This window comes from Dermacentor variabilis, chromosome 8 (genome assembly GCF_050947875.1).
Source record: "Dermacentor variabilis isolate Ectoservices chromosome 8, ASM5094787v1, whole genome shotgun sequence".
Classification (NCBI taxonomy): domain Eukaryota; kingdom Metazoa; phylum Arthropoda; class Arachnida; order Ixodida; family Ixodidae; genus Dermacentor; species Dermacentor variabilis.
Window position 1 is genome coordinate 7,085,149 of NC_134575.1, and position 27,037 is coordinate 7,112,185.

At 47.3% G+C, this 27,037-nt stretch overlaps 1 protein-coding gene across 3 annotated transcripts in view; it reads left to right on the forward strand.

The window, feature by feature from the left end:
• Window positions 1–27,037, forward strand: part of LOC142589560 (uncharacterized) — a 199,936-nt gene that overhangs the window by 102,933 nt on the left and 69,966 nt on the right. The gene's annotated exons all lie outside the window — the stretch shown is intronic.

Sequence of the window (27,037 nt, forward strand, 5' to 3'; positions counted from 1 at the left end):
GAGATCGTCTTCGAAACTTCTGGAATTATTGAAATGAAGTAGCGGGATGGATATGGCCGGCTTTCGCCAACTTGTTGTTGTTGATTTCACACACGCGGTGGTTGGGGCACTATAGTGTGGTTCAGCGCTGAAGCAGCTCGCTCTGCGTAGTGCTTCCCGTTATTAGTGAGGCAAGGTGGATGCGCCGGTAATGGCGCACGCAAACACACTTTCGCCCACGTTTGGACTGTGTCTTTTTTTTTTTTAAACAAAACACGGGCGTTGCGGCTGTTTCAAATATCCTAGCTTTTTTCGTTTCAATTCCTCTTGCTTATCGACGTTTATGAATCAAACAGTTCTTGCCGTATGCAGATATTGGCACTTCTAAAAGCACGTGAGCGCGCGGTTGCTGGCAGTTCCGATCTGCATCATGTGCACTTTGCTTTGTGAACTCTGCTGCAGATGATAGAGGACGGTTATTCCCAAAGTTGGAATCAAGTACCTAATAGAACGAAGTGGCGTGCAGTGTTCAGAACTGCCAACAGCGAGAGAGAGAGAGAGAGAGAGAGAGAGAGAGAGAGAGAGAGAGAGAGAGAGAGAGACTTTAATGAATGTTGCAGCTTGTTGCTTGGCCTGCTGTAATTCCAGACCGCCGAAATGGAGCGCTTGATCGTCTGTCCTCTGTACACTTGTACTCACAACGGCTGTGAATTCCCAGAGCTTCCGTGTCAGCGTGATGACGCTCGTCTGCTGATTCACGGCTACCTCCTCTTGCAGCAGCCAGATCAGCATGTCGCCACTGCGCTATCCGCGCGTCCGATAGCCGCGCAAGCTCTGGCCTGCGTTCTATCTGGGCCAAATCAAAACGCGGCAAGCGTCTAAACGCGCTCGCTTTCCCGCCAGGAGTTCATAACTCGAAGGACAGCTCGGCCGCGTTCAATTGGACATTAATGCTTTCGCATTCACAATTCATAAGAAGTGCTTAGGTGTCCTCCAATTTATTACTTTGTCACTGTAGCTTTGCCTAGCAGTCTACGAGATGATACAATGTGGATCATGGTATGAGGTGTAGTAGCACGGAGACCGGATAACCTGGCGTAAAGATTGCCATCGAAGAAGAAAGCTTGCCTTCCGAGGTTTGGTGGTTTAGTAATACACGACGGAATAATTCTCGTGTGATTTCTTTCCATGTAGATGAATTCGATACATTCGAAACCTCGTGATGTGTGTGGCACATGCGAAGGATTCTTTTAACATGTGGCTCAAGTGGATTTAGAGAGATTAATTTAAGTTAAACGAGCGCATAACTGATCACATTAACTAAACGGGCGCTATAATTCCTATGTTACATGCCGGTGTTAGAAGACGGAACGTTGTTTGGAATCGATGTGATGGAGTACAGAGTGGAAGACGATGCAACCTCTACTTGAAGTCGATCAGAGACAATGGCTTCCTGAGCGAGCGGGGGTGAGATCATTGTATCGGGGGGTCAGATCAGCGGTATCATTGCGCAGGGCACTCTATCGCGCCACCGCTATAGCGTGAGAGGAGTAGGAGGAGCATCGGACTGCTTAAATATTTTGCCGCGCTATCACCGGGATCGGCCCACATTTTAGACTGCATAGTTTTTCACTGCACTACCTTCGTGCATTAGCCGACATTTTTAGACTGCCTTGTCTTCGGGATTGACCCGCAAAGAAAAAGGCTAGAAACCCAAATACCTGATACGGAAAAGTGGAGGTAACTCGCTAATAAAGACATTACCTTCAATATCCCGTTCAACTCGCGTCCATAGCTGTTTTAGATACTTCTCACTGGCTGCAAAAGGCGCGGGCGTATGCTTGGCGTTACAACCCTTCGAGTTTTGAATGTACCGCGCCGTCAGGTGCAGTTCAAAAGTGTCATTGACAGAGGTTCCGCGCCTCGCGCGCCTCGATGTTCTGCGTTGTCTTCTTGCGTGTCTTAAAAAGTGACAGCTCGTGCGGAGAAGGCACGCGCGCACGCGACAGAAGACGCAGATATTCGAGGCTTACTTCGCAAATAGCGGCCTTACACGTACGCCACGAGGTGCTATCTATAGGCCTGCAGATTATGGCTTCCCGGTGTCTTCAGCGTATACTCTATCATCGAAGGGCAGCTCGCGCGCGTCGCGCTCTGCAGCTGACAGCCTCGCGGTCGCAGAACGACCCAAATATCGCACTCTCAACTTTCCTCTGATCTGGCTGTCTCCGGTCTTTCTTTAGCACGGAGAACAAACCCGGGTTTTATAGTGGAGCCGTTGTACCGCCTTCAAACTACTGCTACACCGCGATGATATCCCGTCACGCACACTGATATTGCACCGAACGGCAAGGGACATTACTGGCATTACGGCCGATCGAAAACTTACACATCAAAGCGGGGTTGTGACGCGCACACGGATATCGGACGTATGTATGTATTCAGGACGGAGACGTTCGTTATTTTGTAGTACGATAGCACGGAGTGGTGGTGGAGGGGGGGGGGGGGGAGGGTAAACGTTGTGGTTTCTTTGTATATTTGATTTATTTGTTTTATACGCGAAGCATTTCTTGGCGAACATTTTCCACTTCGACAGTATCTATCTATCTGGCCGCATGCGTCTTGGTGCTCTCATAGTCGTTCCGTTAACTTAGTATGTACTAAAATTGTCATAGTATGAGAAGAGGGTATGACAAACATAAATGATAGGTGACGACATGAATGTCGTGGTCATGTAGGTCGTGAAACAGCCGCCTACGTCTTGGTGCTCTCATTGTCATTTCTTTAATTTGATAGGCTCCCCGCACACTGCTTCGCCTAACACCGACTCCCATAGGGCCGGCTTTTTTAAATTCTGAAGTGGCAGCAACGCCTGCTCTTAGAAGGAGAGATAATGCATTTTTGTAAGCAGTTGAAAATGTGATGCCGACCATAAAAAAATAGAAATAAGGAGAAAACGTCCTTTTATGTTTAGTTTTTATTTTCAATGCCCAACTTTCAACAAGTTGCAATGTCTCTTGCTAACCATCCGGGTTTCCATCAAACTCTTGATTTCAATAGATTTTTTAATGACTGCTGGAAGAGCTTGTCTGGCCGTACGCCTAGTGTGCTACTCCAGATGGCAAGGATGTTGCTTGAAATGGCACACTCATATACATAGGATGCACAGCATGCACAAGTAACAAGCACAAGCACACAAGCTAACGGGTAACTATTGTCCGGTTCAGGTCGCGGTCCCGGAGGAAGACTAATATTGTGTCTTTGTTGCGCCGAAAGGACTATATTAGCTAGTAGCTGTTGACAACGTGTGGTGACGAAGCGTTGTATGTTTATTTTACTTTGAGTAATGAAAAGGGGGAGAAGAAAGTGGCGGAGTTACCTTTATAGGCGGGGGTGTATTCTGTCGACACGGAAGCGTAGTGTTATATACCGGCTACCCGGGAAATCCGGGGCCGTCTCAGTTCGACGGCGCTGGTTGGTAAGGAAAGAACTGGACCCGACAACTGAATGAGTTAGCTAGCAAACGAAATGAGCGGAAGGCGGAAAAACCAAGCGAAATCTCGTGGAATGCGTAAGCAGATGAAACAGGTGGCATGCGTGTCAGGTGCAAGCAACAGACGACCAGGGACGAGACAATGCCGGCGAGGGCCAGAAACTGAGAAAGCAGACGACGGGAAAAGAACGCGAGGGAAGCAGACGCTAAAAAAAAAGTTTGTAGGGGAAAAGCAACCCGGTATAACCGCAGACAGCAGTCAGGAAGGCCGAGAGCAGACAATTGCTTACAACGGACCAGGGCTACGGCAGCCGTCATTATACCGGGGGGAGCACTTATGTCTATAAATACGTACCGCATGTACGCGCAGGATTACTGCTCGCTTGCCGACTTGCTCAGCACGGAGAGGAGAAGGCCGGGTTAGGTCTGAGGTCAAGGGATTCAAGGTTTTACACAGCGCTTTTGTTAGGGTACCGGAGGGCATTCGTCCGCGATGCAGTCGTGGAGGCATTAAGTAATGCAGACTGGACTACTTTTTAACGAAGCGTCAATAACGCTACTTGAAAGTGTCCGCTCTTGTGTGTCGACATAGAGCCAAGTCTGTATGTAATACATTTAGTACCGGTGTTGTGGCTCAGTCTTAAGTGCTGCGATCGCGGGCATTTGTCTTTCCTCTTCCTTCTACGTGGGTGTCCGCGTGTTTTACACTCAAGGAAAAAGCTATACGTGCATGCTACTTAAAATCTTCGAGGAAAAGTGCACGAATGTTCCGAAATTCTTTGACGCTAATGCTCTTTGCACGCTCAAACTATGTCTTCTCTCACTCTCGCTCTCTCTCTCTCTCTCAAAAAAAAGAGAGAGAACAAAAAGAAACAGCAATAGCGACCGCGTGTGCTTTTCTTGCGCATGATGCTTTAGGCGTTACTACTCAGCGTTACTATACTGAGCCAGCGCAATATTGACAGTTTTCACTCACGCGAAACTGTTGGCCCGTATGTGGTGCAGAAAACAGAGCTTTGTACAGTTACATTCGTACCACTTGGGCTCTAGCGTGTAACGATAATAAAGATGCCAGTACACGTGCGGCTGTTTATTCAAGTTTCATTCAACATTTATAATAATAATAATATTTGGGGTTTTACGTGCCAAAACCACTTTCTGATTATGAGGCACGCCGTAGTGGAGGACTCCGGAAATTTTGACCACCTGGGGTTCTTTAACGTGCACCTAAATGTAAGCACACGGGTGTTTTTGCATTTCGCCCCCATCGAAATGCGGCCGCCGTGGCCGGGATTCGATCCCGCGACCTCGTGCTCAGCAGCCCAACACCATAGCCACTGAGCAACCACGGCGGGTCATTCAACATTTCAATCGCACAGCTCAGCAATGAAGGAATCAGTAAAAGCTCGTTGAAACAACGTTACATAGCCTATATAGGTTATGACGTGATCCGCGCAAACTTCTGGTTTGAATGCAAATGTGGAGGTTCAGGCAAGTTGAAAGAGATGGAGAAAGTTTAATAGTATTTGGAGAGGTTAGCAAAATAAGAGACTTGGGATGTTTGCATTTCGCAGCAATGAATGGGCACATCAAGGAAGACAAGGGCACGTGAGAAGGAACCACAAGCACGACATGGGCTTGCAAAAATGTTTATTCGCGTACCACAGGCTACATATATGGGCATATATATGAGCGAAACAAGAAGACTAAGAAACAGCACGTCAATTCGGTGGAGGGATGTGTTGCTGTCCAAAGAAGACAGGCTTGCTCATCTACAAGGCGTCGCACACATGAGAAAGTCGATTTTCAAAGCGATATATCTCACTTGACAAAAGAGCAATAGAAGGAACACTGACAGACACACTGTTTATGTTTCCTTCCCCCATGCCTTTCAGTCTTCCGTGCGGTGCCACTTTGTTTCCTACACAAGTAGGCTTGCACCGTTTCATTTTAAACAATCACCTAATAAATCCACGTAACTCGGAGAAATGAAATCAGAATGTGTTTCTGCAAATTATCCGAAAAAACTGTGCTGCGAAAACACGCTTCTATCTCCACGAGCTATGCATCGCAAAAACTTTACCTCCTGAATAGAAGGCGACCGAAAGTGCGTAAGTGCGTGTGGTAATGTAATGAATTTTCACACAGAGAAGAAAGCAAGTAAATTATAGTTGCACGTTGTTGTCAGTCATGTCACACGGAAATGATAGAAAACGCCGCAAGACGTGACGGAAACTGAACTGCGACTCAGCGTATTTGCGCGCCATTAGCATACTTCGACAAACCCACCATTGTGTAACACTCAAGAAAACCATTGACATGCACGCCGTACATCTGAAGCTCACGTTAACGTATAAAAAAAGAAAGAAAAGGAAACGAGCACTGAGGAAGATATTCTGCATTCGTGAGAAAAACCATTGTTGTCCGTTGCCCTCTGCACTGTCGATGCGCAGACACAATACTGTGCAATGGTAGCGCACTGTGCCCACAGTGAATGTGTTGTAACAGAGAAATCGTCTTGATTCTACCAGCACCAGCTTGCATGAGAATGAAATTTGGAAGGTAAAAAAAAAAAAAGTTGAGAAGATGCTGAGAACCATGTAACGAGTGATGGAACGACAAATGATAGAATCAATATCAACAAACCGAAAGAATCAATCGCCATTCTACACGGGTAGCTAATATTCTAGGTACCCGCTGGGGTTGCTTAGTGGCTAAGGCGTGTCGCTGCTAAGCGCGAGGTCTCGGGACCAAGTGTCGGCCGCGGCGGCCGCATTTCGATGGGGGCGAAATGCAAAAGATGCTGGCTCTCCCGTAAACGAGAGTAGCAGTAAGCACGAAATGGCTACCAGCAAAGCAGATTGGTTGGAGTGATTACGACGATTGCTCACAACCATCCAACAACCATCCGCGGCGCGCCGAACGCTGCCGACCTGGTCACGCAGGGCGGCGCCACCTCTCGAAGGAGGCGGCGCAAAACCCGCACTATGGAACTCACGGACCGCTGGCGTTGATAAGAGCACAGGCAACCCTGTCTCAGGGCCAAAAGATGACGATAAAGTGTATGATGCACTGTATCTGCCTTTTGGACGTCGTCCTATCGGAAATGACAAACAAAACTTCAGCGTATCTGCAAGTTACAGCTTGAGTGATATTGTGAACAAACATTTGGACGAAATCGGAAGCAATGTTATTTTTGTGTGTGACTTGTTTGGGCTGTAACTAGCGTATGTAATGCGATACTGTACGAGGGGTTGAGGGCCAGAGCGCATTTTTAAATGTTTTGACTGATTGCCCGGATGATCTCGTTTTGCTCTAGCAACGATGCCCTGATGCTCTCGTTTCGTTCTCGCCCCATTCTCGTCTCATTTTTGTCTTGAGTGCCCGGACAACGGCTCTGATTTTGGCTCAAGTACTCTTGAAGATCGCCGACAACGGGAGCTAAAAGCATTTCATGCTTAAGACGTTCGTGTACCACGCATTGGGTGCCCGTAAAGAACCCTGGTGGTCAAATTCATTCCAGAGTTCTCCAACAGTTGGCATAACTTGAGTTTGGCAGGTTACATAACATGTAGGTCAGATAATCGGTGATTTGCTAGGGTAACACAATGGTTGCCGAGGACAAGGAAATGCGTACGTTGGCAGTTTATCTGGTGTGATGAGATCAGGGTATGCAGGTATAAGATGCAGAGAGAAAGAGAGAGAGAGTTTATTTGAAAGAATGCAGGGAGGTCAGCTTGAGCCAACGCTCTTTAACCAGCTACCCTAGCTGCCATGCGGAAGGAGTAAGGGGACGTAAAAAAGTGGTGAGGGATGATGATGACATACCAAACACATAGGATGGCGTCAGCTGATGAAAAACAGCGCGAAATCGGTGGCAGTGACCATCGTCCTGCAGTGATCGTTAGATATAGGCATATGATGATGATTGATAACGGCACTGATGATTTCGACCAAGGTCGCGGAGGGCACTGACGGACAGGTCACAACGCTCTGTTCTGCAGGATTAGGTAGTTGTGTATCAGCGCATTAGGCAGCCATCCCGCTGTCAAGAAGAGATGCAACAATAACGCTTCGCGTGGTCGGTCAATGAAAAGCTACAAAACTTTGCAGCACAATTCATTGTGAAACGGGCCAGATTCTCAGCACACCAGTATGCCATCGTCTGGACTCTTCTAAAATTCCGCCTCATATCTCGAACAAAGAGTACGGTTTTTTTCCCTCGCTGTGGTGACTTGGACAAGCTTTCACAAAATCATTTGCCTACCGTATCGAACTTGCTGCCTGTAACGACTGCGGCAGCGGAGAAGCCATCTAGCACGTCCTTTGTCATCGTCGTCGTTACGGCAGACAAATAATTTTATGGCTGGGAAACGCTCTGGAGTACCATTTCGCTTAAAATTCGACTGAAGGATTCAAATGTGCCCCAAGAATGACTGAAGCTTCGTTACAGGAGGAGGAAGAAAGAGAAAAGAAGAAGGCAGGGAGGTTAACCAGAATAACGTCCGGTTGGCTACCCTACACCGGGGGAATGGGAAAGGGGAAAGCAAAGATCACAGGGAGAGAGAGGAGGGAAGGAAAGAATGAAATTGTGGCAAGTTCGCTGACGCGTGCGGTTTTACAGAAATTGCCTTAATAGTCACAGGTGGTCGCACAAACCCGTCGTCCTTAAGAAACCCAAAAGTGCCTTCACCGCTTTATGGGCCGACGGGCGATGGGGGCGGTGTTCCAGCAGCACCTGCACAGAAAGCGGCCGATTGTCCAGTTTTTGGAAAGCTTTGGCAAGTTCTTGTCGCTCTAGGGCATATCTTGGACAGTGGCACAGCAGGTGGTCGATGTTTTCTTCGGTGCCACAGACCTCGCATGCTGCACTGTCAGTCACCCCAATTAATGTAGAGTATGCCTTTGTGAAGGCCACTCCTAACCAAAGGCGACAGAGAAGCGTAGCTTCACGTCGAGGAAGTCCGGGTGGAGGTCGGAGCTGCAGGGATGGGTTTAGTCGATGGAGTCGTGTAAGTCGTAAGTTTTGCGAGTTCCACTCGGTCACTGTGAGGCTACGTGCCAGGTGTCGAAGCTGCCTTGCAGCGTCAGTCCTCGAAAGCGGAATCGGAATGCAGTGCTCTTCTTGATAAGCTGTGCGAGCAGCGTTATCGGCGGACTCATTGCCACTGATTCCACAGTGGCCAGGTACCCACTGAAAAACGACTTCGTGGCCTTTTTGTTGGACATCGTGGTGAAGTTTCACGACTTCGTATGTCAATTGGTCATGACATCCGTGTCGGAGAACTGACTGCGTGCACTGTAATGCCGGTTTTGAATCACAGAACACAGCCCATTTTCTGGGTCTTTCCGAATCAATGAATTCCAGTGCTCGACGCAGGGCCGTTAGTTCTGCCGCCGTTGAGGTCGTGACATGCGATGTCCTGAACCGCAGTGTCATTCCTCGCGTTGGTATAACCACGGCACCACCAGAACTGCACGACGTAGTCGATCCGTCGGTATAGATGTGCACGTGGTTGCTGTACCTTTCATGCAGAAGAAGTAAGCTCAGCTGTTTTAGAGCAGGGGCCGGTAGATCTGTCTTCTTCTGTAGTCCTGGAATCGTTATCTCAACTTGTGGACGGCTCAAACACCACGGAGGAAACGCTGGCTTGGCCGCAGGTGCGTACCCTGAGGTAAACGACGCACGATGTGCACTGACAATACCGCTAAATGTCGAGCAGGGCCTTGCAGCAGTGAGGCTCGCCAAGTGGTGGGAAGGGGTCCTAGCATAATGCCTGAGATGCATACGCATTGTCTCAACGGCAATGTGCGTCATGATCGGGTAATCCTGCGCTAGGGCAATGGTTTCAGCCGTTGATGCACTGCGTGGTAAGCCAAGACATATCTTAAGGGCTTGGGCTTGAATACTCTGAATCGCACGCAGGTTAGTCTTGCAGGTGTTGGATATTGCAGGCAGGCTGTATCGCAGGAATCCAACGAACAACGCCATGTACAACTGTAACATAGCGTGTATAGATGCTCCCCAGCTTTTTCCTGCAAGGAACCTGAACAGGTGACAGATAGCAGTCAGCCGCTTTTTCACGTAATTGACGTGCGGAGTCCAAGACAGGTCTCTGTCAATTACGACTCCCAAGAACCTGTGGCTTCTGCTGTATGGTATAAGTTGTCCGTTAATAGATACGCCGTAACCAGACATTGGCTTCCTCGTGAATGCCACCATTGCGCACTTTCCGCATGAAATTTCAAGTCCTTGTTGACGAAGGTAGCAAGATGTCATTGTGGCTGCCTTCTGAAGCCGAGCACGAAGCTGAAGTCGTGTCACACCTGATGCCCAAATGCAGATGTCGTCCGCATAGATGGAAAGTCGTACGGTGCTTGGCAGGTTGTAAACTAATCCACTGAGAGTGAGATTGAAAAGAGTCGGGCTAAGCACTCCTCCTTGAGGGACTCCTCGGCTACCGTAATGCTCGGACGTCGGGCCATTTTCTGTGTGCATGTAGAATGGTCTCCTCTGTAAGTAGTTGCACACCCACATATACATCTTACCACCAAGTCCGACGGCTTCTAACGTGCTAAGGATCGCCTCATGGGTGACACTATCATAAGCTCCTTTAACGTCTAGAAACAGAGCAGCAGATAGTCGCTTACAGGCCTTTTGGTGTTGCACAAATGTTATCAAGTCAACAACGCTGTCTGTTGACGAACGGCCCCGTCTGAATCCGGCCATAGCTTGTGGATAGATTTCATAGTACTCTAAGTACCATTCCAGACGTGTTAAAACCATTCTTTCCATAGTTTTTCCGACGCAGCTGGCAAGTGCGATCGGACGGTATGAGGAAATGTCCAAAGGCGACTTGCCAGCTTTGAGAAGTGGAATGAGGCGAGTTGACTTCCACTCTTGCGGAACCGTACCCGTCTGCCAGGAGTCGTTGTATAGGAGCAAGAGTGCTTTCCGAGCTTGGTCTCCTAGGTTACACAGGGCACGGTATGTAATGCCGTCAGGTCCTGGCGCTGAAGAACGCCTGCACAAAGCCAGCGCAGCTTCCAGTTCTTCCATAGAAAAAGGGCATTCCATGCGGGGATCGCGTGAGAACAGTGGGTCGTCGAGCGTTCCCGTACCCGTTCCATCGGAATTTGCCTCGCCAGCAATCGTTACAGATTCTCACAGGAAGTTGGTAGCAAGCGGGCCCATAAAATGCTGTCACGTTAAACAAATGAAAAAGAAAAGCTAATAATATCTCTGTTCGGGATTAGTATTGCTTTAAGTGTGGGATAACGTCATTACATAATGTTAGTATGTTTTGTACTGTTTCGTGTTTATTCATCATTGCGGCTTTCGTAATAACATAGCCGTCATCGGTGTCGTGCAACATCGTGTTATTTCATTCTTTTCATTTCCCAGTTCTTAACGGCAGTGGTACTAAAGATACACAGAAGCTATGATCCATCGGTAACTCAGTCTGATGCATCATGTGCTTTTCTTGCAGAAGTCGGCAAAATGGCAACGTACCAAGGTGAATGAAACTCCACTCGAGCCTTTCTCTTCTATGCTGCGCTTTCGTCGCCATATATGTCGTTATTAACGTATCTCCGTATCGCATTAAATTGAGAATGTACGACCTAGCCCTATGTGGCATATAGTAAATAGTTTATTTCTTTTAATTTTCCAGCGTGCTCACAGCTCATGTGTTGATATTGTCATAATATTTTGTGCCTCGTCTAAATCTCTAATCTTTCTATATACTATCACTATCTGATAAAGATGGCACCCTATGGCCGTAGTGTTGAAGAGCTCAATCTATTATCGCTTTATCGGCAGCTGCAGAGATGCTGGCAGTGGCCGCAAAAGCTAGCAAAAAGTATGTCCATCCTGTTCAGAATAGAATGACAACAACGGCCAGAAAGCGGAAATCAGGCTCATCGTTTCTGAAGAGTCCCCGGATATGCACCGCAAACCAACGTCGTCGAACGCTTCCTGAGCGCAGCAGCCAACCACATTCAGTTTGCGCGAAGTAAAATGGATTCGCTGAAGTTTCCGTTATCAGATCGCGCGTGGTTTCTTTCCGCCGTCGTACAGTGAAGTTGTACACGGAAATCGCTCCGATTCAGACACCCGGATGTAGCACCAGTGTCTTACGAGATACAATGTATGGTACAGGAAGGTTTGACCAAGCAGCTGCAGCAGCGTAAAAGGTATCCTCACATTCCTCTGGGAAAGGTTATAGTTGAAGCAGGAACCGCTTGTAGGAAGCCTACGGTGACTTGGCATTAATCTCTGTCTCGACTGCCGTGTATATATGGGCTATCCTGGTTTGCTCTCCATGTGAGGAAGCTGTCTTTCCCTCCTCGAGGCTTCTGCATCATATTAAAAAAAATTTTTGTTCTACAGGTAGTAGTGTTTTACGAACAGAACTGCAAAGAATAAAACAAGTACGGGATAGATACGTCTTAAAATCGAACCGCCGTTATACCCATCGCGAGGCGAGCTTGGAAGGTTGGCTGTCCTCCCCTAACCGCTGCCGACGAGAATGGCAGTTCAAGAGAGGTCATCCGCTTTCCTTTCTGACAGAGTCACTAAAAGCCAAACGAACCCTGACATCTGTGCGCACGAAGCCACCCACACGTCACAGAAGATATGTATGCACACATCGCGAGCTGTGGCACCTGCGACTCGCTGCCGCAGCAAGCGACAAAGCAAGCGCGGTTTGCGTGCGTTCGTATCGTTTGCTCTGCATGATCACGTGCCTTTGCCATACAAAACGCGTGCGACACACGGAATAGAAGTGATGCGACAGGCATTTAGACGCAAAAGCCGCAGCGCACTATATCTAACTGCCCCTCTGGCAGGTTCGGGTCAGCTGCGCAAAAAAGAAAAGTGCCTAATTTGTGCAGATGACCGCGAAGAAAGCAGAAGTGCCGAATTGAGGGGCAGATGACCCGCTGCCCGCGGGAATGTCGAAATAATCAACCAGACGAACAAGCAGAAGAAGAAGCAAAACGGTGCAGACGGTGTTCGCGGGATCTAGTTTTGGTTCGCCGTCGCGTCCCGCACTCTTGCCGAAGTTTCATATCGACCGCTGCTCATCCTGCAACCTGCTCGCCCACCTGACGAGATGTTTCTCTCAATGGCCGTCTCGTTTGTGTGTGTGCCTTGTGTTGCTTGTTGGTGGAACGCCTTCAGAGGCAACCTACGAGACGATGCGGGTGAAGCCAGAAAGCGGGTGAGGGCGCAGGCAGGAGAGACTCACCTACCCGCCGGGTTTGTTTGTGTATTTATGCCGCCGGACCGAACGCGTCGGAGAGCTTCTTAAGAGGGCTTTCACCTGTTGCAGCCGCGCACGCCAAGGCATGCTTTGTCCCCGATTCGAACTCGGCTGGGCTTTTCGTACGAGGAACCAAGGAGCGCTAGGCACCTTTTCTTGTCCACTGCGCGCGCGCGCGGCGTGGCGATGCGATGAAAGAAATAGAAACAAAACGAAACAAGTTGCACGGCAGGGAGGGCGAAAAGAAGAGAGAATACCACTCGCACTATGTCTAACCCCCTACCCCCTTCCCTCAGCTGGCTCCCGCATCGAATCGGCGGGCAGCCGGGCTTTCACTTTTATAACGGGAACTGAGATTTTCGGCTGGCTGGTGAGAGCACCCCGTCCTCGCTGCGCGTCGTCTGCTTCTCTCTGTGAGCTGGAGTCGCTTGGCCTTATCGTTCCGTCGTAAGTTACCTGTTGTGTGTTCTGCACAGTAAGGGGCTTATTTCCCTTGGCACTCGTTTGTGCTTGGTGCATCGTGACGCTGACTGGAGACACAACTCTGCATTCCCGGCAGCACTGGGATGATAGCGACTCGAAGTGGCAGCCTTGGTTGCCCGTGGTGACCGTCTGTAATTCATCAGTTGCGTCTGTGGTGTCGTGACTCCGTACAAGTCCACTGTGGCTGGAAAACCATCTGCATCATCTGGTGAGGATATACGCGCCCTTTCACTGCAGGCTTCTAATTTCCTTTACGTGATGATGACAATGATGTTGGTAATGAAGTCAGTCTCAGAAATGGAGCGTTTTTGTTTTCTTTTTAGTTTCGGTTGTCACAGAATGCTGTCGATAACGTCAGCTCGAGTATGAATTCCAGTTATCGAGTCTGTGAACTTGCCCCCTTTTATTTAATTATGCCATAAACCAATACTGAGACCGAGGTGCGTTGTCTCGTTTTGGATCTATGGCAACGAAACGGCACGCTTGAAGTGGAGCTCGTGTCAGACAATTCTGGTTCGACGCAACGAATACAGTATTTCATTTTTGAGTTACATAAAGCGGTTGTGCTTTTAGGGAACTTTGGGGTCTGGTGTTCGTTCCAACTACACAAAGTTATTTTGTTTCGCAGCTGTACTCTAAATTACGCGTATCGCTTGAACCTTGACACGGGAGAAAACGCAACTTCTGTAAAAAAAAAAAATATTGACAGGCATTACGTTAACTGGCGGTATGTTGGTGAACACTAACATACTGGATTTGCACCAAACAGGATTTGCACCAAACAAATTTTTTCTTCTACTGCATAATAATTGGAAGGTGTTGATAACTTTAAGTGGCCGGAGCCGACTGATGCTTTTCACATAGAATACAGATACATGTTAAGAATGAAATAGATGAATAAAAGTTACGGGGCGTGACTAAACAAATTAAAGGTCAAAAGAACGAAAATATCAGACTTGAAGCATTAACTGTTGCCGTCCCAAGTTATTATCGTCCACTGCCATTGACCATATTGAACTTTTCTTCTACTGTTATTAGAGCATTACTTTGATTTATTCTGCTTATACTTTCATCTTCCGGGGCCTAATTCACAAAGTTTGATCGGTGGCCTTCGCTAATAATGCGACCTGCATCATGATTGCCTGGAATTCGCTCTTACGAACAATTCTAGCGCAAGCGCTTCTTTTGCGAATATGGGCCCTGGTTATTACACTTAGGCTGTCCGAGCTATGCTTTCCGAATACAGCTCGCATTTTTTATATATTTTTTCAACTGCGTATGGATGAACTTTTGAATAATGGCGCCTGAGAACGAACGACACAACTATCAAAGCATTAGCTTATATTTGTACCCGTTCTCTCATGTTGACGTCTGTTATCATCTACTTGACCGGGGAAAAGAAAAGAGGGCGGTTAGATAGTATAGGTATGGACAGCGCCTAGTCCCACTAAATCTGAACGAACGCACGACCTTTACTTTATTTTAATTTTTTTTATGCCATAGATTGGCTATCCGAATTTATCCAACGCACTAAGCATGCTTGAATTCAAAAACCGTTACCATAATTGCTACCCGCCGCGGTGGCTTAGCCGCTATGGTGTTGCGCTGCTAAGCACGAGGTCGCGGGATCAAATCCCGGCCCCGGCGGCCGCATTTCGATAGGGGAGAAACGCGAAAACGCCCGTGCCTCGTGTATCGGGGGCACGTTAACGATCCCCTGGTTTTCAATATTCCGGAGTCCCCCTCTACGGCGTGCCTCATAATCAAATCGTGGATTTGGCACGTACGTAAAACCCCACAATTAAATTCAACCATAATTGCTGTTGATCCCGCAGTATAAAGTCACAGCCGTGTGGGGGCGCCGAATGTTCTGCTACCGCTAAACGCTATCTACTGCGACATGGATGGTGTGGCCTGGTGCCTAAAGGGAAGACACTGCCAAGAAAGAGAGAAAAACAAAGCAAAGGCTGAGAGGTTAAGCAGAAAAAAATCTTACTTTGCTACGCTGACTGCGGAAAAAGAAAATTGATTTAGAGAGTGAAGAAGGGGTAGGGATTACCGAAACGGAAATGGGCACGCAAAACCCTAAGGTGGCGCACGCTACCATCGCAGCATGTCTCGCAGGAGTCGAACTAGCTGTAGGGCTCCGGCTGCCCCTGTATAGCGCACACGTCTGTGCACAGTCCCGGTATCTCCGACAGTGGCCGGCAGTCTAACGAGGTACGCAGCACCATTGCCCCTCCGTGCTATAACGGGGCCAGATGCGCACAAAATGCGGGAGCGTTTCGCCGCAGCCGCAAGTGTCACAGCTGGAGCGCTCGGCCCGCGTGTACGCAGGAGCAGAAGACCGAGCGCATTCCACAGAAATGGCGGATCTGCATGTACGGTTGATTCACCGCCTAATACAGAGACCGCGTAACTGCAATTCCTAATGTTCAGACCAGACCGTACATGATGTCTCGAGGTAATAAATTTGCAACGCGCCCGTTTTCAGCGCGAAGGACCGTTGGGGCGAACGATTCCGTAAAAGTGGCAGTTTGGGCTATTTCGAAAAGGCGGGGGGCTCCAAAAATAGTCGTGCCGTTAAATCTACGGGATCGTTATTCCAAGGTTGCAAAGAAAGAAGGATCGGCAGTCTGGACGGAATCCGCCTATTCTCGCTGCTAAAACTGAGCCCAACCGTCAGACGTTCGCTTTATTCGGACGAAGAGACGCGGTTTGAAGAAGTGCGCGCGAGCGCGGAGATGGGGAGTGGGGGGGGGGGGGGGGGGGGAGGGGGGGGGCGTAGGGCCATCTGCGTCCTGTTTCTCCGCGCTCGCTGCAGCAGTGCAGCGCGTATCATGTTACGGGCGACTAATGCCCCAGTGCGCGAGTCCCAAAACTAGCGCACTGATACGCTGCCGATACTGCAGGTCCTGGCGCCGGCGAATGCGCACCAAAGTAAGACCATCGCTTGCTGCAACCGCACTGACCAAACGTATTTGGGTAACAAATAGCTGAGCGATGTTAGTTCGAGTAGACCGCTACGGCATTCTTCTTATAGAAAATAAAACGCTGCATGGCGCCTTCATAAAAGGGAGGAACGAACAAAACTTGGTAAGAAACAAATAATGTTCTTCAGTGTATATATAGGTTTCCCACGTAAGCGACAAATTTAAGAGGCAGCTTTAGCTCGGGTGCTCCTATCTAAATACATGTAAAAGGAGAATTCGTTTTTCTCGGCAGCCACTGCACCAAAGTTGACGAGGCTTGTTGCTTTTAAAAGAAAAACTTAAAGTCTAGTGATTGTTGTTTTCGAATTTTTGATTTGGGTCCTTAATTCTTTATTAAAAATTGACCCCCCCCCCCCCCAGATATCGCAAATTCTCAAAAAAGAGAAACTGTTAAGTTTACAACTCTGTAACTCGAAAACGAAAAACGATAATACAATTCTTTGAATCGAATCTAATAGTACACTTAAAGTGGACAAAATTGATATGCTATGCATGAATCTAAAAAAATTTAGTAATATGGAAATACAGCTTTTACAGAACCTTTGTAAACAACGTAACAAACTCACGTAAGGTATAAAATGACATATCAGATTTGTCCGCTTTCAATGGTCTAATGGATACCGTTTGCAAAACTGCGATATCTGTTTTTGATGCAGAGTTATGATTTTGTAAACTTCGTTCTTCTACTTTTTTCGAACTTCGGAATTTTTGAAAATTCTTTTAACAAGATCCAGGACGTAAATCGAAATTGCGCTTCCAACAGTCACTAGAATTTAACTTTCTCTCTCAAATGCAACAAACTTTATTAAAATCGGTCCAGGGGTTATCTCAGAAAAACGTTTTTGCGTTTTACATGTATTTGAATAGGCCGCGTCGGAGTTTGGTCCGAGCTAAAGCTTCCTGTTAAGTTAGGTTCAAGTATAGTATTTATGTATAGGGTGTCCCAGCTAACGTTAGCCAAGTTGTTCAACGAAGAAAATTGTTTAAGAAACGCGGTGCGAAATACAATATTAAGACCTGTGGTTTTCGGTTGTCAGAACGCTGACGGCTGAACACCGTAGGTTTCACAATTGTGTATTTCACTGTGTTTTCTAAATCTTTTAAACTCAAGCAGACGACAACTTCGTCTGCTTGACTGTTCTCGGACAAGACTCTTAGCTCTTGAAGATGCAGAAATTTTCTTGGTTGATTAAGACTATATATAGCGAGAAGGTGCCTGACTTAAAGGCAGAACAGCAGCTGATACAACGGCCGGTCGTGTGAGATGACACACAGACTTGAAGGCCATTATATACAGTGTCTAGTCGGCACAGCTCTGTGTGTCTACAAGAAACTTGTGGCACGAGCAGAAAAAAAAAAGACTATTCAGATCCAACCCACTTGTTGGAATCTATGTGACGTGAAGCTTTCATGAAGTGGTTAATTAAACGGCGATGCGTACGATTTTGCTTTCTTTCACTCTGTGCAACGTGAAACCTCGCGCAATGCTTACGTTTATTCACCATAAAGGTCAGGAACTACTTTGTTCTCGTGCAGTTTTTGTGTTTATGCACTGCACTACACCGCTCACGAGCTGTTCCGAAATGCAAACACCAAATTAGGCGCAAGTACACTGCGTCTAAGGAGCGATCTCGCGAGGAGGAAGGCGATGCATGGCGCCTCTCTCTCGCTCTCTCTCGTCGAGATAAGAATCGTGATGGCAGAGAAGTATGCACGGAGAAGTGCGGCGAATGTGTGGCTGCATTTAGAGGCTGTGCACTTCTTACGCCATATTGGCACGCGCTCGCTCTAGAGAATCGGCCAAGAATACGCACGCACCGAGTGGCGCACACCGAATGGCTCAATCAAGGAAGCCGTTGAATATTTCAATGCGATATTTCATTAGGATGTTACAGATATACTTATTAGCTGACATTTTACGTTCACGTTTTATATAGGAAGTTATTGTTCATTGCGCAGGACAAGTGTATGCTTTACTATAAGTATGTATGGGTCAGCATGCAGGGGTTATTTAAGCCCCTTTGTTGGTATTTGCACTCGGCGCCCATATAACCTTCGTGTATATATATATATATATATATATATATATATATGCACCGAGATACCCAGCAGCAGCAGCCGCGCCGAACCCGGGAGAATAGCAAGCGGATAAAGGCAGATAAAGGTGCGCTTTAATAAACACCAAATATGAAGATGACGGGGCTAGTGTGCCTCTTCGTGCTGTCTTCATCATTGGTCTTTAATTGGCTCGCCCCATATTTTCCGAGCACTATGAACTTAACCAGCCCAACGGCGTGGTTCATTATATAGGCTGAATCACGTAGATCGCTTAACTTAATGTGAGTAAAACTAACATTTCCGCAGGAGCAAGTGAGCTATAAAGTTTCCTAACTGGTACTAAGAAGAGCGGGTTGATACTCGACTAATGATGGTGCGGCACTGTGAACAGCTGAAGGTGCTTTATTTTTTTTACCTGTTAGCGAAACAGAGACGGGAAAGTTTCACGCTTTTCTAATTATTTATTGAGTAGAAGACTAGCAATTTCAGTAATACTGTTATGGGATTTTAGTTACTATGCAATCTGGTGTACACTTCACTCTTTCGTGAACGTGCTTCAAAACAGAAGATTCCTCAAACTAAACAGAAGACACATCTTTCAAAAATATCTCTTTCATAATAAGCGTAACAAAGTTTCACTCAGAAAAGTAAAAAATATATATATACCGGTACGATAGCCGTGTTTGCTTCCGCGCGAGACTTCTTTTGCTCCACCTCGGTTTGTTGAATTTAAAGAAAGCTTGGCATACACCTAATCGATTTCGATTAGGTTTGTTGCATTTAAACGAAAATGTTCGATATCCACTGACCGTAGGAAAGATGTGTGTCGTTCAGCGAAGTGTGACGCTTGGCCAGTTGATGTACAACTTTCAGTGTTTGTGGCGCAAAAGGTGACTGGAAGAAAAATAGAATAGACGGTCAGAAAGAGCGCCAAATCAACAATTTGCGTCTGCGGCTCTTTCCAGATACTGAGAGCTGCCAAACTACGAACGCATCGGAGATATAGCTACACCTAGGCGTCGACTTGGGACAATAAGTTCGCTAAGCCACTACTGCAATTTCTACACGTGGAAGGCCGCCACCATTTTATTTAAATACACATCTATGCCACAGGGCAAGCTTTGCAAATAAATTGCTAAGGCAGTTAAATATTATGATGTACTAGACAAGTGTAGTACCCCCGGCTCATTGTTTCTGAAGACAACTTATTGATAGGAAAGCGGCGACGTCGACATGATCGTTACCAAAAGTTCCGTAATGACAGTTCTGTTCCTGGCTGGAACTTCTGGTTCTGATGACCTGTGCAGCCCATTGGAAGCGAGCGCAAACGACGATTATTTGTTCTTTTTTCTCGAGTGTCTCGCATTTCGTCTTGTTTGAGTGGTACGCCCACTCGTTCGATAAGCGCCCGCTGAACTGTAGACCTTGGATATCGTTAGGGTCATCCTTCAACGCACGTGCTCCACCCTCTCAGTTGTGGTCGGCGGATACTTTTTTGAGCCTCGTACAAAGATTACAGAGGTCGGCGTAAGGCTGCAATCGCTCGACTATACAATTTGAATTTTACTCGATGTAGACTTCGTCGTTTTTAGTATATCCTCTTGTAATTAGAGTGACTTTCGACGATTCTTAGAGCGAAGCCTTGACGTTCGTCGTCTGTCCTCTCCTAGCAGACGACAACTTGGTCTACTTGGTCTTTGCACCTCGGTATGTGGCACAGGGTATGTGCCCTAAAAACACCTTGGGTCATTTGGTGTCTGCCCATTCTTCACCAATATCCCAGGATGAGTATGTGTCACGGTGATACGAGTGTTATAGAAACCTTAAATGCATTTGCATATCGGTCGTGTTCCTGCGCGCAAACACCTCTCATCGACATTCTACCCTCGACAAATATCATATGTGACCTTCGTCCTCGTGACACATAGAGTTAACAGTTACAGGCGAAGGGGCCGTGCTCCTGTCATCCACTCGCCAACTCAAGCAAGCTTCGCTTTACTTAGATTTGAAACATTTCGTTGTATATGCGGCATTTCCTGCTGTAATGCTAATAATATATTAGTAGCCATGTATTTGACTCTGAACATACTTCTCATATGTTTGCTACTGTCTCCGGGTTACGTTCATCATTGCTGATTACTACATTGCAGCTTTCATTTGCAGAAATTGAATGTCTGAATTTGGGAACTAATCGCTTACGGGACTTTCTTTTGGATTAATTAACTCGCGGTTATTTCAACGCGCGCTTCTTTCCGAATGCGGGTAACAATTTGATAGTAATCTCCGCGACGCGTTAATCCTGCGTCTCGCTTTCTGCACCAGCAGTTCCGAAATTTCTTTGCCGTCACGTACCTCTCGATCCATCGGCAGGTCTTTGAGCGTCGCCTTCAAGTACACTTCGGTGATTCTCTGTGAAGAAACGGACAGTGTTCGCGCAAGTGAAACTTGCTACCTGCGCCCCCCACCTGAGCCGACGTCGCTTTCGCCTGCTGCGCGGAGGGAAAGCGACTCTTCGCGTGCGACTCGAGGAAAGTGGCGGTGCTCTTTGAGCCGTTGCTGCCCGAATTCGCGTGCGGCTTTCGTGCGAGTCTCCTCCGCTGCGCACGCGCGATAACCGCTGCGTGGGCGCGCAGCTCCTTGGCGCCACGTGGCGATGAATGGGGAGAACCGAGGCTCGCGGTCGGTTGCCGTGCCCCGATTAAAACTGCGCGGCTTTGCTCAAGCGTCAGTCAGTTGCTGAAACCGCGCGCGGGTTTCCTCTCGGGGGTGTTGCCTGTGCGACCAGACAGTTTACTGTAAAACTTTCCAGAGGGAACTTCACGTCTGAAATTCAACTACCACAGAAACGGCGGTTAGTGTTTTTCCGAGCAAACGTATACGGACAAAGGATTTAGCGATGAAGCCGATTTTCTTCTCCGCCTTATTGAGTGTCACCTACAATTGAGGACTGCAGTTCAAACTTCACTTCGCTAGCCTTTCCAGTGCACTCGTGAATTTCAGTTTGTGCATCTAAATTACGAATAAATACAGTTTTCTTTCGGGTACCCCGGGGCCCGCATATCGTTGCTCGGGGTCTTACACGGATTTCTAAAATCATCGTGCTTGTACTTTAAGCATAGTTGTAGAACCTTTTATAATGTTCTATCTTTCTAAACTTCCAAGTACTCTTATTTTTCCAAACACAACGAGGTAATTAGTCTCGGCGCCCACGTGCATAATTGTTGCGAATCGTTGCACTGATAATGCGATATTTCGTTGAAATGTGTATATTTGCACTGTCACAAAAAGTTTGAAGCCACAAGTCAAGACGAATCCATGTGCTGTCAATGATATTTATGCTGGCTGAACTGCCATTTTTGCAGCTACCGTGAACGTAGCGCCACATTTCCCTCTAGATAGTTTTGTGGAAAACTATGCGTGCTACCGGCAGCCTGAAACGCAGCCTGTGTATGTGTGGAGGCGCCAAAACACCTTGCCAGAGTTTAATAATCGCCTGTGTAGACATTCTTGTACGGGAAAGAGAACAAGCTAGGCCTCCGAAATGGTGTCCTGGTTACACTGATTAACAGCTGCCTGTAAGCTTTTGTCAAGGAGAACAGGACGCTGCAAACGCGTAGGTGCTGTTTCATTATCTGGTGTAAAATTCGAATGTGTACTGAAGGCATTGGAAGCCGCCGATAAAGAGAGTGATCAAAGAGAAGACAAGGGTGATCCAGTTGGGTGGCCGTGTGTCCTTTGTTTTGTAGCACAAGTAGTAAAAATGAACAATCAAATATAGGCCCCATTCGTGACCTCGCTGAAGACTTGGTCAGCGAATATTTTTTGCGTGTATTTGGTTCTGATAGTACTCGTGCTGCCAGCCCTTTTCGCTTTTTGCTAACGCAAACGGACCGCGTTGCAGGCGACATTACGTGATGAGCTGTTAAGCCACGCCTGCCTCGTGCTTTGTTCCCAGCCCCTTCGTGCCTTCGCTGTGTGCTTTTGAGCTGCCACTTGTCTAACGACCAACAAATTCGGGTCGCGCACTCATTCAGTCTGGGTCGTGTCAAGCTGTTTACCATGTAGATTTTAGTCCAAAATCACCATCCAATGCGTAAACTGGAAAATGAAATCGATTTTTTTAGTGATTGATTAACTGGCAAATTGATCTTTAATGAACGCTACCAGAGCTGGTCGTCAAATATGGCTACAAAATGGTGACACTATGCGAGTTGCCCGTATAGCTTCCCGAGCGCTGCACACACTTTGCTCAGACGGAACGCGCGATTCCACCGAGGGGATTCACCTCCTCGCTCTCCGCTGCGCTGAGGAGGAGGGTAAACGTGGACAGTGGAGCAGCGCGCCGAGGAGGAGGAGAGTGTTTCTGCCGCGCACAGAGGCGCGTGCAGGCGCGTTTTGCTTGCACACACGCCCTGTCGTGCGAGAAGCAGTCGTCACGCAGCGGTGAGCGCGCGCGTTCGCAGCTTTCGTGCTCGTGCAAGCGTCGTCGCCCCTTGTGTGGCTGCACACCGCCTCTCCCAACAACCCTTTCCTCCACCAGAAGTCTCTGGCGGACGGCTTTTATCTCGACGAAAAGTTCCTCTTGTAGAAGCTGCCGAACTGTATAGCCACTACAAGATTCCCGCTGGGCTGAGGAAAAAAAGAAGAGGCGAAACGAGCACGCCGAATTGGCGTCTTATTTTGCCTTTTTTTTTTTCCTTCTCGATCCTGCTTGGCACCGAAAAAATAAGGAAATCGACCGCTATCTGATGAGCAGTGCGCGAAGAAGGCTTCTGTTCCCCTCGTCGGCGCAGTTTCGTCGTGACATTTCTTCTGCAGGTCAGGGTTAGCTCGGCGGTTGATCTTCCTTGAAGTATCTGAGCGCCTCGATGTAATCCCTTCGCCGAGACCTTTCGACATCGTAGCATGCTCCGTTCACAGTACATTGGGCAGCCCCCAGAGGTCGCTACTGACATCCTTACACTGGCTGCACTTCAAATGGGTCACCGGTGGCTTGCTTCCTTGCGTGCAAACAGCCTCTAGCATTTCTTGGCATCTTCTAGCGACTGTTATCCTCTATCTTTCGGCAGCACAGCATGTTCCGTCCGCATTACTATGGCCAGACCCCAGAGGTCGTTGGTGAAGCCCTTCGACTGACTAATCCCAAGAGGCCGCTGTGGCTCATGTCTTTGGAGAAACAGCTAATGGCATTCCTTGGCATCTTCTTGTGTCTACATGTTATCCTCTGGCTTTCGTGTTCTGAATTGCTGGCTATTTCAAGATAACGTCAGTTGCTCGAGCATGTTGCAAATCACCAGTGCTTTACCCGATTTCGCTGTATTGTCCTTCTCCTGCTCAATCTACCACTTGTCGATAATGATTACGGTGCTAGTGACGTGGCCGCACTTTTCGTAGCAGGCGGACGTGAATATTGCGTCCTGTGGGCATTAGGACGATGAGTCATCTATCCCTAGTTGCATGGACATTGTGCTCCCGAATGGCGTCTCCGCGATATATAGCCGTCGGAGTCGAACGAAACCGTGAGTTTTCAACGGAGTGGCCGAGCCAGTTCTCAGACGCACCGGCCAAACAAAACAGCGATACATGAGTATTGTGGTCGTAGTAGGCGCTTCAATGAGCCCAATTGAACGCGGTTACGATTACCAGGTAACTGAACAGGCCAGTTTGGCGGGCGATGTTCAGCTTGGATTGGTCGTTGAATTAGCAATCCGACCCAAAGACGAGCGCAGGTCACTGGACAAGACGGTGTGAGAACCGCTCACGTTCAGTGCAAGTTTTGATGTCATTTGAGATGGCACTAGGCAGGGGAAATTTCAGCAGCAGTTTTTGCATGTGCAACTACTGTGTTTTTCCAGGGACTAGGCTCTTGCCAACGCACTTTATCGCAAGTGGCACGTACACAGAGGATGAGGAAGTGGAGACGGGGCGAGAAACTCGGTCAATTCTTAGATGGTGGGCACTACAAGTGGCGTGCACTGGCAAAGTGGAAAGTGACGAAAGCTTCAGGATTTACGTCATCTGTAACCCCTGCCCATCGTGGATCGCATCGCGGCCTTCCGTATGTGTTCGGAATTCACTGCACGTGTGTGTGTCAGCACTCCATATGGTGTATCGTGCAACTTGCCCTCGCCTTTTGTCCATATGTTGCAACTTGTCCATAGGACTATATGTGTACTTCATTTACTGGAAACTTTGTAAATATATCTCTAGGGTATAAATGTGTATGTGACTGTATGTTCTGTTTAAGTGTTTATCACTGTCTATCATAATCATCACCCAGCATCTGCAGTAGCTTGTCAGGCGATCAGCCAGGTTGACATCCCCAGCATATTATTAAAGCCGGTAGAAAAAAAGCGAAATATTCTAGGTAGCTACTTCAATTAGGTGGCTAATACTTCGGGAAGTAGAACTGGCATTCCGGACTATAGTTGGTACAGCGAAGCTCAATATTACAAGGTCTTACAGGGCAAAGAGAGAACAGTGAGTTATAAACAAGAGAAAAGCAGTGAAATAAATATTGATCCAATAAATAAGCAGCAATTTCGCAAGGCCTCTTGCTGGGCGAGTTGGTTTATGATTGAAAAAGAAAAACAGCACGTGTACAAGGAATTGAGAAGCGAGCGAGGAAAAGCGCCGGTTATCTGGCTCCTATAAATTCTTAGGTTTGTCACATCCTTCCCCCAAGTATTAACAGGTAACTGCAAATTAATTTTAATTTAATCTTTACTTCGCTAGCTTCATATACACTACTAGTTGTAACATAGCAGCGCCCGCGTTGGCGCTGCGTAATGTTCGGCGAGGAACCAAGGAGGAGGCATTTGTCGCAAGTGGACGTCCTCTATCGGTTGGCAGCCGTTCCAACAAGCTCATCAGTGCAGCGACTTTTTTTGCCCTCTACTTTGTTTTCTGCAAAAATAGACTAAAAGTGTAATTGATTGATTGATTGATTGATTGATTGATTGATTGATTGATTGATTGATTGATTGATTGATTGATTGATTGATTGATTGATTGATTGATTGATTGATTTTTACATCGTTATTCATGCCTTCCTACGTTTTCTTCGCTCTTTTATGTATTCAGAACACGTACCAGTGGCGCATATAAAATGATAATTGTTTATGACAAACTCAAGTCACAGCCTTTCCAGCAGCGAGCAACACTCCTTCTCGTATAACGGCCCGTGTCGATCAGGCGGAATTACACTAAGATTTTCAGTGTTTATACATAATGTATTGATTTTGTTAAATGTCGCAATGAATGCAACACGGAGCACTTTTCTGCCTACACGAATACACGCTCACTTGTCTTCATTATGGTGTCCGCATTCGTTGCATTTCAATGACAGCGTTGGTAGCGCCCCCGACAGCTTGAGTAAAGCATAAAATTTATTTCTCTTTAAAAATACACCGTAATTTATCTCACTCTACTGTTAACTGCAACTCGCGCGATGGCGTTCGTGCTTTAAAACTTGTCCAACCCAGCTGCCCCCTTTTGACGGGTTGCTAAGAACCTGGACCTAATATATTTGGTAAAAAAGGTTACTTTCTATACACCATGAGTCTGAAAGCATTTTAATTGTGTTAGCATTAGGATAGTAAAAGTGGAAAAGAGTGTATGTGTGTGAAGTACTCACAGCTGACGGCGGCTCCTCGAAGAAGCAGGACGTTTGTCGAGTGAGCTCCTGAGAAACACTTCGCAATGAGGTGAGCGCGGTTTGAATCGTGGATCCGGGACAGCAAAGAGGTGCGACGCAATGCTAACGCATTTCTCTCGCATTTGCCGCTAAATCCCCATTTTTTTATTGAGAGCAATTTAACGAAGACATTTTTGCAGCAAATTAATAATCACTTCACGCTACTCGCTATTTGCCTTTTGCATTAGCTGCGAAAGCTATGAAAACGTCATCAAGTGTCACGTATTCTTATAATTAGGCAGTTAACCGTAGAAGACTATGCTTTTACTTTCGCTTGCGTCGTAAGACAAATCAGGGCATCAGTAGAAGTTCCTTGGCTGAAACTCATGAAACGCGGATCTGATTACGCCAAACTCCTGGTTACATCACAGGAATGTTTGCGTACCTTGCAGTTCGTCATAATGGGATTCGAAATTGCGCTATGGTGAAACGGAGTAAGATGGCACGTAATTAACGTACTCGTATAAGGCTCTAGAAAGGGTGAATTTGACGTAGTTAAAATGCGGGCAAACGACGCACATAGAAGCGCGTAAAGTTGGCACAAGTGGGGCGTACTCCATGCTCCTATCACAATTTAGTTTTATGTGCGCGCATCTGGAGACGGGCGACCTCTTAAGCGCAGAAGGCGGCACGTAAGACGAACGCCCTGCCTCCTGCGCCCTCTTGTGCTCACAAATTGCGTCCCGAAGTGATCGCGCGTTTCTCGCTATTGCGAGATAGGCAGCTGTTCGTTGAAAATCAGTGTTAAGCCGGCGTACAGATACGTGCGCATTTCCCTGCGCATCGTAAAAATAGTACTTCGTGCTCAGCGCTGCTTTGTCTTCTCTAAAGTTTTGTGGCAAGATTTCATACTCGAGATCGTTCATTACAAACACTAGGCACTATTAGTTACAGTTAAAAGTTAAATAATAGCTGAATTCCGAACTTGCTTTCGTTTGTGCCCTTCGTGATGCACCCTCCAGCGAGTAGCAGAAATCAGTATGGAAGGTCCTGCTCTGCCGTACAGCAAACCATGGAAGCGACAGGTAGACGTTATAGTGGCCGTATTTCGGACATCACTTACGCCGAA